This window comes from Bos javanicus, chromosome 1 (genome assembly GCF_032452875.1).
Source record: "Bos javanicus breed banteng chromosome 1, ARS-OSU_banteng_1.0, whole genome shotgun sequence".
Taxonomy (NCBI): Eukaryota; Metazoa; Chordata; class Mammalia; order Artiodactyla; family Bovidae; genus Bos; species Bos javanicus.
In genome coordinates this window covers 85,750,437-85,761,137 of record NC_083868.1, presented here as the reverse complement: position 1 = coordinate 85,761,137, position 10,701 = coordinate 85,750,437, and the positions used below count along the sequence as shown (strand labels likewise).

Here is a 10,701-nt window from a genome sequence, read left to right as displayed (position 1 = left end):
ATGTCATACACTGATTTTAATGATTCTCTTGTCTTGAATTTTACTGTAAGCCTTAGCCAAGGGAATTACCATTTTTCTTAATAATAATAAACTTTTTATGGAATATCTCACTGATTTTATGGAATGCCATAGAGTATTAATGGTAAGCATTTGGGAATGAGAGTTACTCAAGAGGCAGCAGAAATCAAAGAGTGTGGTTGTTGAGGCAAGCAAAGGTCAACTTACAGTCTGTGATGTACCATATGCATCTGAAATAACTCAGGACACTTAAAATGGAATACTGAGAACAGAAATATATAATTTATGGGAATTTATCCCATTCACATTGCAAACATTTATTAAGCACCACGTGTCAGCATTGAAAGAATAAAAGCTGAATACAGGAAATATAGAAATAACTATAGGAAATGATGCCTGTCCTGAGGATTTTATACAGTATAGTCTGAGACAGAGAAATATATAGAACTCAGCATAAATCCAAACAAAACAATTTTAACCAAATGCTGTCGGAAAACAGAGTAGGAAGCAATGAATATAAAAGAACCATAATTCTAGTGCAGGGAGCTGGGCAGGTTTTGCAGAAGTGAAATTTGTAGGTCCTATCTTTGTTTCCATGATGAAAGGAGGACAAACATTCAAGACCTTGGGGATAGCATTAATCAAGGTGAGGAGATATGGAAGAGCGCCAGTCTTGCAGGGATGGCAAGCTGTTTGGAGTGACTTAAATACAGGAGGTTGTGGGGAAGGGAGGAAGGAGTGACAGATGAGCCTGGAAAGGCAAGTGTGGTCAGATGTTAAGAAGTGGAAAACCATGCTAAGTAAATACACCAAGATAGGATAATTGGGGCATAAGTTTCATGAAGTATATTCACTGTTATGTATTCCATGTGGGGCTGTTAATAACTTCTTTAGACCAGAAGGCATCAAAACATCCCAGACAGGTTCCTGAACTTATATTGAGACAATAGGTAGATATGGTTCCTGCAGTCAACCACTGTCCTGAGTTTAAAACAATAAAAACATAAACAAACCAAAGAAAAAAATGAACACACTATCTTATTAAAAGTCCACTTGTTTATTTCCCAATTTTAGTTCTATCCGATCTCAAAAGCCTCTTAAGCAGAAATATAGTTCCTGCACTATGGAAGGAAACTCCTGCATACGATACTTAATTATTATTAATTTCCACCAGTAATACTTGTAAGGAGTAACCAGCAAATAGGCTTTTCGCTCTTTGAAGTTTTCATGAACAAATCTACAATGTAATTTCTGCTATTTACAAACTGGAGTATTCTGAAGATGACAATAGAGCAAGCTTTTACATGTGTGTGCACGACAATTCTGGGCTGCTACTAAGCTCAACCTGTGAATTAGGGATTCAATTTCCTCTCAGTTTATTGTCTTAAACTAAAAACATATCAAAAATATCAAAGATCATAATACTTCCAATACCCTTTGACTCAGCTTTCTAAGAATTTATCATTGAAATTTTTCATACATATATTCAAAGATTTTATTGCATGGATATTTTTGCCTTCAATAACAAAAGGAGGGCAATCTAAATGTCCCATACAATGGAATTAATTAAATTATGACACAGCTATATGACAGCAAAATATTTTACAGCCTAATAAAAACATAGTATCCATTATGCTCACAATATAGTGTTAAGTGAAAAAGCATATCGCAAAATAGTCTGTACTATATAATCTTATTTTTATAAAATTAATGCACATGCATAGAAAAAAATGATATTTATTTTTACATTATTCTTTGGCCTTTCTGTATCTTATTGAATAAATACATAGAAAACAATATTTCTTAAATAAAGGGAAAGAAATTGAAAGTTATTATTTTAATAGCATGTCAGTATACTTTTATTTTGAAGCTTAAAAACATCAATGCATTTGTAACATTCAATTGGTGGTTAAGGCATTTTTCAAAACAACTTTAATTCTTCACTTATGTGAAACTCATAACAGTGAGAATGATATCGTCTGGGACCCCCAAAAGAAAAAAGATGAATAGTTTAATTGTAGTTGAGAAGTGATTTTTTTCCCCCTATAACTGTATAGTCAGAATGATTCTTTTGGTCTTTTGGTTCAATCTGACAGTCCCAAGCTCTACATCTGTTGGTCGTATATGTGTGAACCACATGGAGTGAGTTTGGAAGAAGTCAAGGGTATAAAAGTGATGAAAAGGGACTTTCTGCTTGGATGGGTCTGCTTTGAATGCTAGTACAACTGTGACAAGAAGGGAAATACCTTTGAAAGAAAGAATCAGGAAGCTACTTGGAAGAGAGAGAGAAGGATCTCTGCGGTTAGAAGGAAAGCTTTATAGCAGCACGTTTTCATGCTAGAGATGAAAAAAATGGCTTTCCAAAGAGCAGAACTGAGATTATGAAATGACTGATGTGACTTTCAGTGTCCTGGGCTATGTGATGATCAGATGCAGGATGGCCAGTGTGTGGCACTGTGCTCAGCAGAACTTGAACTGGTCACCCACCCCTTGGCCGGGTGACTCAGATAAGAAACCTGAGACCTCTCTTGAGAAAATGATGGGGGAGATAGGGGAAGAAAGAGAAAGGCAAATCTTGAGATATGTGTACAAAAACAATGGCATAAGAAAAAAGCACAGAAACATGATTTGATATGGTGTGATAATCAAACTAAAGCCCTTAGTGAAAAGAGATGTAGTTTCTCCATCAGTCAACCCAATGAAAGATGAAATAATACAGATGAAAGGTTAAGAAAGTCATGGCTATCATCATGACCATAGGAGCTACTTTTAAAGAAAGATACTGCAACCAGAGAAAGTGGGAGCCCTCTTGCATGGTATGCCTGATTTAACGTCCAAATGCACAATTCTGATAGTTTTCAAGACTCCGTCCTCAGAAACCTTCCATGTCTACCCACCCCCCTGGTGCTATGAGAGGAAGCTCAGATTTCTTGGCCTGGCTTTGGAAGTATTCCCTGGACTAGATTCAGCCTCCTCCACAACTTTACCTCCCACTGTTCTCTTTCACACTCTCTCTGCTCCAGCCAGGAGGCTTCCCTGATGGCTCAGTGGGTAAAGAATCTTCCTCCAATCCAGGAGATGCAGGAGACATAGGTTCAATCCCTGGGTCAGGAAGATCCCTTGGAGAAGGAAATGGCAATCCCCTCCAGTATTTTTGCCTGAAAAATACCATGGACAGAGAAGCCTGGTGGGCTACAGTCCAAAGGATTGCAGACAGTCAGACACAACTGAGCTACTAAGCACACACATACATGTTCCAGCCAAATAGGATTATGCACTGACCACTCTGCCTTTCCCTGTTTCCCACTTTCGCGTACATTGTTTTCTCTACTTCTTCCTCATTGTTAGATAGCTAATCTCAACTATGCTTCAGGGTCTCATCTCAAGTGCCATCTGATCCTTTCCACTGTCACAAATAACTTCTTCCAATGCCAAATTTCCTCTTAGTTCAGTTCAGTTCAGTCACAGTTGTGTCCAACTCTTTGCGACCCCATGGACTGTAGCATGCCAGGCCTCCCTGTCCATCACCAACTCCCAGAATTTGCTCAAACTCATGCCCATTGAGTCGGTGATGCCATCCAACTATTTCATCCTCTGTCGTTCCCTTCTCCTCCCACCTTCAATCTTTCCCAGCATCAGGGTCTTTTCAAATGAGTCAGTTCTTCGCATCAGGTGGCCAAAGGATTGGAGCTTCAGCTTCAGCATCAGTCCTTCCAATGAATATTCAGGACTGATTTCCTTTAGGATGGACTGGTTGGATCTTCTTGCAGTCCAAGGGACTCTCAAGAATCTTCTCCAACACCACAGTTCAAAAGCATCAATTCTTCGGCACTCAGCTTTCTTTATAGTCCAACTCTCACATCCATACATAACTACTAAGCCTTGACTAGACAGACTTTGTTGGCAAAGTAATGTCTCTGCTTTTTAATATGCTGTCTGGGTTGGTCATAACTTTTCTTCCAAGGAGGAAGTGTCTTTTAATTTCATGCCTGCAGTCACCATCTGCAGTGATCTGAGAGCCCCCCAAAATTAAGTCTGTCACTGTTTCCACTGTTTCCTTATCTATTTGCCAAGAAGTGATGGGACCAGATGCCATGATCTTAGTTTTCTGAATGTTGAGTTTTAAGCCAACGTTTTCACTTTCCTCTTTCACTTTTATCAAGAGGCTCTCTAGTTCTTTGCTTTTTGCCATAAGTGTGGTGTTATCTGCATATCTGAGGTTATTGATATTTCTCCCAGCAATCTTGATTCCAGCTTGTGTTTCATCCAATCCAGCATTTCTCTCAGGCTCTTTCTATTCAATTTAACCAGAAACTATTGATTACACATGTATGAGATACTCTACCAAATACCAGAAATACCTCTACACATGCACACAAATTTCATGTCCTCAAGAAACTAACAGTATAAATGAAATAATGAGACTATATAATAATTGTGTATCAGTGTGAAAAATTAAAAAAGAAAATCATGTACTAAATATACCACCAGGGTCCCAAAGGAGAAATAAGTCCCCATCTCAGTAAATGGCCCTAGCATTTACCCAATTGCTTAAGCCAAAAACTGTGGTGGTCATCTCAGAGTCCTTTTATCCACACAGCCTCCACATCCAGTCTGTCAGCAAGCCTGTAAACCCCCATTTCAATGCATATCCCAAATACATTCACTTTGCTCCTTTTCTACTACTAGCATCATTTCCCCCCCACCCCATCAGTCTCCTTGTGAGTCTCTCTACTTCCAGTCTTGCCTTCCTGCAAGACTGGAAGAGAAATTAGGGTGAGCTTTTTACAACATTGATTGAATCATAGCCCTTTACTGTTTATAACTTACTGTAGTGGTTCCTAGCTACACATAAAATCAAAACTTCTTTCCATGGCTTATGAAGTCTACATGATCCAACCTCTGTTCCCCTTACTACCTTTCTCATCCTCTCCACTTTTTTCCCATTCATTCTGTCCCCATTTCTGTCCTCAGATGCAAATTTGTTCTAATTTTGGCATCTTTACATTGTCTGTTCCTCCTGCCTGGAGCACACTTCCTTCAAATCCTCTCATAACCCTTCACATTATTCATTACTAGTAATGAAGACTTATACTCACCCATCACTTAAAGGTCATTTCCTTGATCATCCTACTTTAAATAGATGACAATGACGACTAATATTACTACTCTCTATTATCTCTCTGTTTGTGTCTTTTACAAAAAATTTGAAATTCAAAATTATCTTTATTTACTTATTTATGGTCTGTCTCTCTCACTACAAGGCAAGAAACTATTTATTTCACTTCTGCCTCTCAACAAAGCTTAGCATGGTCCCTGGCATCTTGTAGGTACACAATAATTATTTTTGAATAATATTAACTCCAGTTAACATTTATATTATACCTACTGTGTCCCAGGTACTGTTCTAACACTTTATAGAAATTAATCTTTGCAACAATGTTATAAGATAGATTAGATACTACTATCATCTTTATTTTATAGGCAAGAAATAGAGACTCCAAGGGGCTAAGTAACTTGTCCAAAATTATACAACTCCTTAAGTGTCAGAACTAGGATGCCAAACCTGAGTCTAGCTTTAGAGCATTTGTTTCTAATGTCTACACAATATCACTTCTGCAAATGAACTCAGTGCTGAACTTTGCTTATGTGGAAAGGATAATTACTCTGAGAAGAAAATGCTCTGCTGGAGTTTTGAAGGACAACTAAAAGTTTGCCAGAGAATAAAGGACGGAAAGGCATTCTACGTTGAGGGAAGAGTGCATTCAAACGTTTGTATTTTGTAAAATCATTTGTATTTATCTTTTCATATCTGCATCTACTTTACATTTCAAATAGTACTTATTATGTACCTACATGCCCTGAGTGATGCACATATATATTAGTTTTTGGTTACTTATGGCTGTGCTGGATGTTCATTGCTGCATATGAGCTTTCTCTAGTTGAGGCAAGTGGGAGCTACTCTTTGTTGCAGAGTGTGGGCTTCTCATTGTGCTGGCTTCTCTTGTTGCAAGCATGAGCTCTAGGTGCACAGGTTTCAGCAGTTAATGGCGTGTGGGCTCAGCAGTTGCAGCAATAGGCTCTGGAGTGCAGGCTCAGTAGTTCTGGCACACAGACTTAGTTGCTTCATGCACATGGAATCTTCCTGGGCCAGGGATTGAACCCATGTCCCCTGTGGTGGCAAGAGGATTCTTAACCACTGGACCACCAGGGAAGCTGCAAATGTTTTTAACATTTTTTCTGGAAGGGGCTTTGGACAAGAATCTAGAAAAATCTGTGTTCTATCCCCTAGAGTTCTAGCATTTAAAATTTCTATGACCTCTTAAATGCACTCTCATCCTCAGTTTCCTTACTAGTAGAATGGGAATGATAATCCTACATTTGGGGATGCTGGGAGTCCTGAAGGAGATCATGGATGTAAAAGATGAGTGAAGACCATAACAGGGAAAGAGAAACTTTATGTTCTGTCCCTCACGTAACTTAGTTTAATAATTACAATACTTTTCACAAATCTGTGAGATCTTTAGTCTTGTTCTGACATTTATACCTTTTCTCTTTTCCCCTTCATCAGTCATACTTCCTCTATAAATTTGTCTTTTCTAGTTTCTAGAGGTAAATGTCTATGTCTGTTATGTCTAGTTTGGCTTTACATGACCCTCGAAGCATAGCTTTAATTGTATTCCACAAATTTTGATATGTAGCATTTTAATTATAATTGAATTCAAATATTTTCTAATGTGCAGAATCGTTTTTTTCTTTGACACCCCCTTGCATATTTAAAAGTTTATTATTTAATTCCTAAATCTGTGGGGTTTTCAGCATTGTTGTTATTGGTATCTAATACATTTCCACTGGGTTTCCCAGGTGGCGCTAGTGGGCAAGGACCCACCTACCAATGCAGGAGACATAAGAGGCACAGGTTCAGTCGCTGGGTCAGGAAGATCCCCTGGAGGAGGGCATGGCAACCCACTCTCGTATTCTTGCCTAGAGAATCTCTTGGACAGAGGAGCCTGGCAGGCTACAGTTCATGGGGTCACAGAGTTGGACACAACTGAAGCGACTTCGCACACATGCACATATTTCCACTATGGCCACAGAAAATGCTCTGAATTATTTTAATCTTTTGAAATTTTTTGTGATTTGTTTTATAGTTTGGCTCATATAAATTTGGATAAATATTCCACATTCACTAAAAAGAAAGCAGTCTAGGGTGAAGTTTAAATCTTGTGCTGTTTAAATCTTCCATATTCATATCATTTTTTGGTCTGCTTGTTTCACCAGTTATTGGGAGAGGTGTATTAAAACTTCCAACATGATTGTGGACTTGTCTCCATCTTCTTTTAATTCTGTCCATTTTTCCTTTGTATATTTTAAATCTCTGTCATTTGGTGCCTACAGTCAGAAAATTTAATCTTCTTGCTGAGTTGAAACTTTTATCATTATGAAATGTATAAATGTACCAATGTGCTATCTTTTAATTTTGCCTGAGAATGCCTTCATTTTTGAAAGATGTACTCACTGAGGATAGAATGCTAGGTTGACAATTATGCTCTTTCAATGCCTTGAAAACATAATTCCTTTGTACTTTGATTTACAGTTTCTTTTGAGAAAATACATTATTCTTGCTTCTTTGAAAGTAATGTTTCTTTTTTTCTCTCTGCTTTTAAGATTTTTCTCCTTGATTTTGGTTTTCAGTTGTTTCAGTATTATGTGCTTAGCAATGGTTGTCTGTAGTTGTTTTGTGTAGGGTCTTCCATGCTTCTTTAAAATGTGGTTTGGTATCTTTTAGTTGTTTGGGAAGTTCTGTCCTATTATCTCTTCAACTAGTGCTTCTTTCTGTCTACAAATATATCTGATATGCCTCTGCTACTTTTTTTCTGTATTTTCATTGTTTTATATGCTCGTCTGATGCTTCTTCCTGAACTGTGTTCTGCTTCATAAACTCTTTCTTAAACTGTGTCTAACTGGCTGTTGAATCCAGTTATTCTATTTTTCATTTCTAGAATTTTTATTTCATTCTTTTTATAACTTTCAATTTCCTGTTGCGGTGCTCTTCCTTGCCTTGCCTTTTAATTCCTTGGACATATGAAACAGTTATTTTTAAGCCTATGTCTGATAATTCCATTATCTCCTGTGTATTATTTTCTAGTATCTGCTTTCCCTTTTTCTTCCATTATTTTACAGATATGTTGAGGCTTCAGATAATAGTATTTTTCTCTAAAGAGGATTTACATTGTGTGCATGCTAAGTTGCTTCAATCGTGTCTGCCTCTTTGCAACCCAACCCTATGGATTGTAGCCCACCAGGCTCCTCTGTACAAGGAATTCTCCAGGCAAGAATGATGGAGGGGGTTACCATCCCCTCCTCCGGGAGATCTTGCTGACCCAGGGAATGAACCGACATCTTTGTGTCTCCTGCATTGGCAGGCACATTCTTAACCTGGGGCTTCCCAGGTAGCACTAGTGGTACACATTGACTTCTGGTAAAAAGACAGGCTCGGACCACTGCCAATCTTCAGATTATCTTAATCCAATTAGAAAATGAATTTATTCAAATCTGGGCTTTAATTCTGGTAAGGTACAGCAAGCCCAGGCTACCCATGAGCTCGGGCAGGTGGTGGGGTGCTCATAAACATTCCAAGTTATCTTCCTATAAGGAATGCTACTGAACTTTCTGAGAAGCTGGCCAGACTGCCTGGGAACTCAGCAGGAAACTGCTTACTGGGGCAGCTGCTCTATTTGCTAGAAGTCACCTTCATGTCAGGGGGAAGGATGTCTGAAATTCACTGGGTGTGAGCCCCAGTGGGTACACACGAGTACTCACTGAGCAGCACCACAGCAAGAAGGAGTAAGAGCACACTCAAACCAAGCAGGAGAGAGGTTTAAAACTGCTCATTCCCACATTATATTATTAAAGAACTGAAAAGAAACGTCCAACATTAGTGGAACAGATCAATAAAATATACTTATAAAGAAGTTTTACATAAAGTAACTTGGTCCTACATGCAGCAATGTAGACATATATCAAAATATAATTTTTAGTGAAAATTACGGTATTATAAAGTAACTTTTAAAATATACAAAGCCATACAAATGTGATATATACATAGGAATGTATCAAGTTCAGGATGTTGGCTACCTCTGGGAAAAGTAAGGAGAGAACAGGATTGGAAAGAGACACACAGGAGAATTCAATTATTTCAATAATATTTTATTACATTTTAAAAGATCTTATCAAATGGAAAATGACTAATGTGTACCCATGGTTTTATAATATTCTTGTTTTCTATATGTTTGTCATTTTATAATAAGATACTTTTTATAAGACAGGATGGGTGGAGTGTCTATTATCTGTCTGTCACAGAAGATATTTCATAAGTAGTCATGAGCATTGCTGTTTCAAGGCCATTCCATAGAGATGATTGAAATTTGGGACTTTCCCAATCTGTGTGCGTTGTTGTTGTTCAGTCACTCAGTCATGTCCAACTCTTTGTGACCCCATGGGCTGCAGCACATCAGGCTCCCCTGTCCTTGACTATCTCCTGGAATTTGCTTAAACTCATGTCCATTGAGTCTGTGATGCCATCCAACTATCTCATCCTCTGTCACCCCCTTTTCCTCTTGCCCTCAATCTTTCAAAGCATCAGGGTCTCTTCCAGGGAGTCAGCTCTTCTCATCAGGTGGCCAAAGTACTGGAGCTTCAGCATCAGTCCAATCCATGCTCTGGATGATTCTAATAGACATTCTGCGAGAAAAAAAAAAAAAAACTTCCTGCTTAAATAGATGACTCTTGACTGGTTATAATATATATTGGCATATTCTGAAGGACAGGGGAACATTTTTTTAAAAAATCCATTTAACCCAAACTTTCTTGGCCCCAGATTTTTCTTCTGTGTGATACTCATTGATATCTTACTGAACCCTCTTCTATGCAGCACAGACAAGTGCTGATCTGCTAAATAAACTGTGGTTGTAACACACATAATTCAAGCTGTAAATTTAAGAGACAAAATTATGCTATTAAAGAAATCATCCCTTTGTTTAAGTTGAGTATGATTTCTCAAGTGATAAAGACAGTTCTCCCAGTATTTGATTTTACAGCCATACCTTATCAACCCATTTGTGATACCTTAGTTCAAGGCTTGATTTTCAACTGAAGCATCATTTATAGTAGAAAATATTACAAAGGAAAAGTGGTGTGACCTATATGTCCATTCCAATCCCACCAATTTTCCTGATTCTACACAAGCTCAATCAGTTGTAACACCCTTTAATTATCCACTAAAATAGTCGTTTTCCAGTTCAAAGCATTCGAAACCTACAAAAGCTTATGTTTGGGGCAGTGATTGACAGTACTCTTTAGGGGTGGGACCAGAGAAATGCAGCTAATTCTTCACTATTTCTTCTTATGGATGTTCTCATTATTGAAAAGCACAAACTCAGATTTTGTAAATACTACTTGTCTAGTCAAAGTGTTTGATTCTTAAGTGAATCAAGGAATGCATAAAAGCAATCTAAATGAAAATATACCATCAGGTCACTTGCTGGAACCATTTTATGTAATTTGCAGACCTCACTATTTGTCAGTTTTTCTATAAACACATAAACTTCAGTATAATCTTAATTTGTAAAACAGTAAGAAAGGCTTGCCAGGGATGACTTATTCAACAGTTGAAAATTGGCA

At 37.9% G+C, this 10,701-nt stretch overlaps 1 long non-coding RNA gene across 1 annotated transcript in view; it reads right to left on the bottom strand.

Moving 5' to 3' along the window:
- Positions 1-9,212: 9,212 nt before the first annotated feature.
- The window catches only part of LOC133246582 (uncharacterized), a 185,192-nt gene continuing 183,703 nt past the window's right edge, over positions 9,213-10,701 (bottom strand). Inside the window, exon 3 of the long non-coding RNA XR_009736081.1 lies at positions 9,213-9,762. This is a non-coding gene — a long non-coding RNA (uncharacterized LOC133246582). The remainder of the gene's footprint in view (positions 9,763-10,701) is intronic.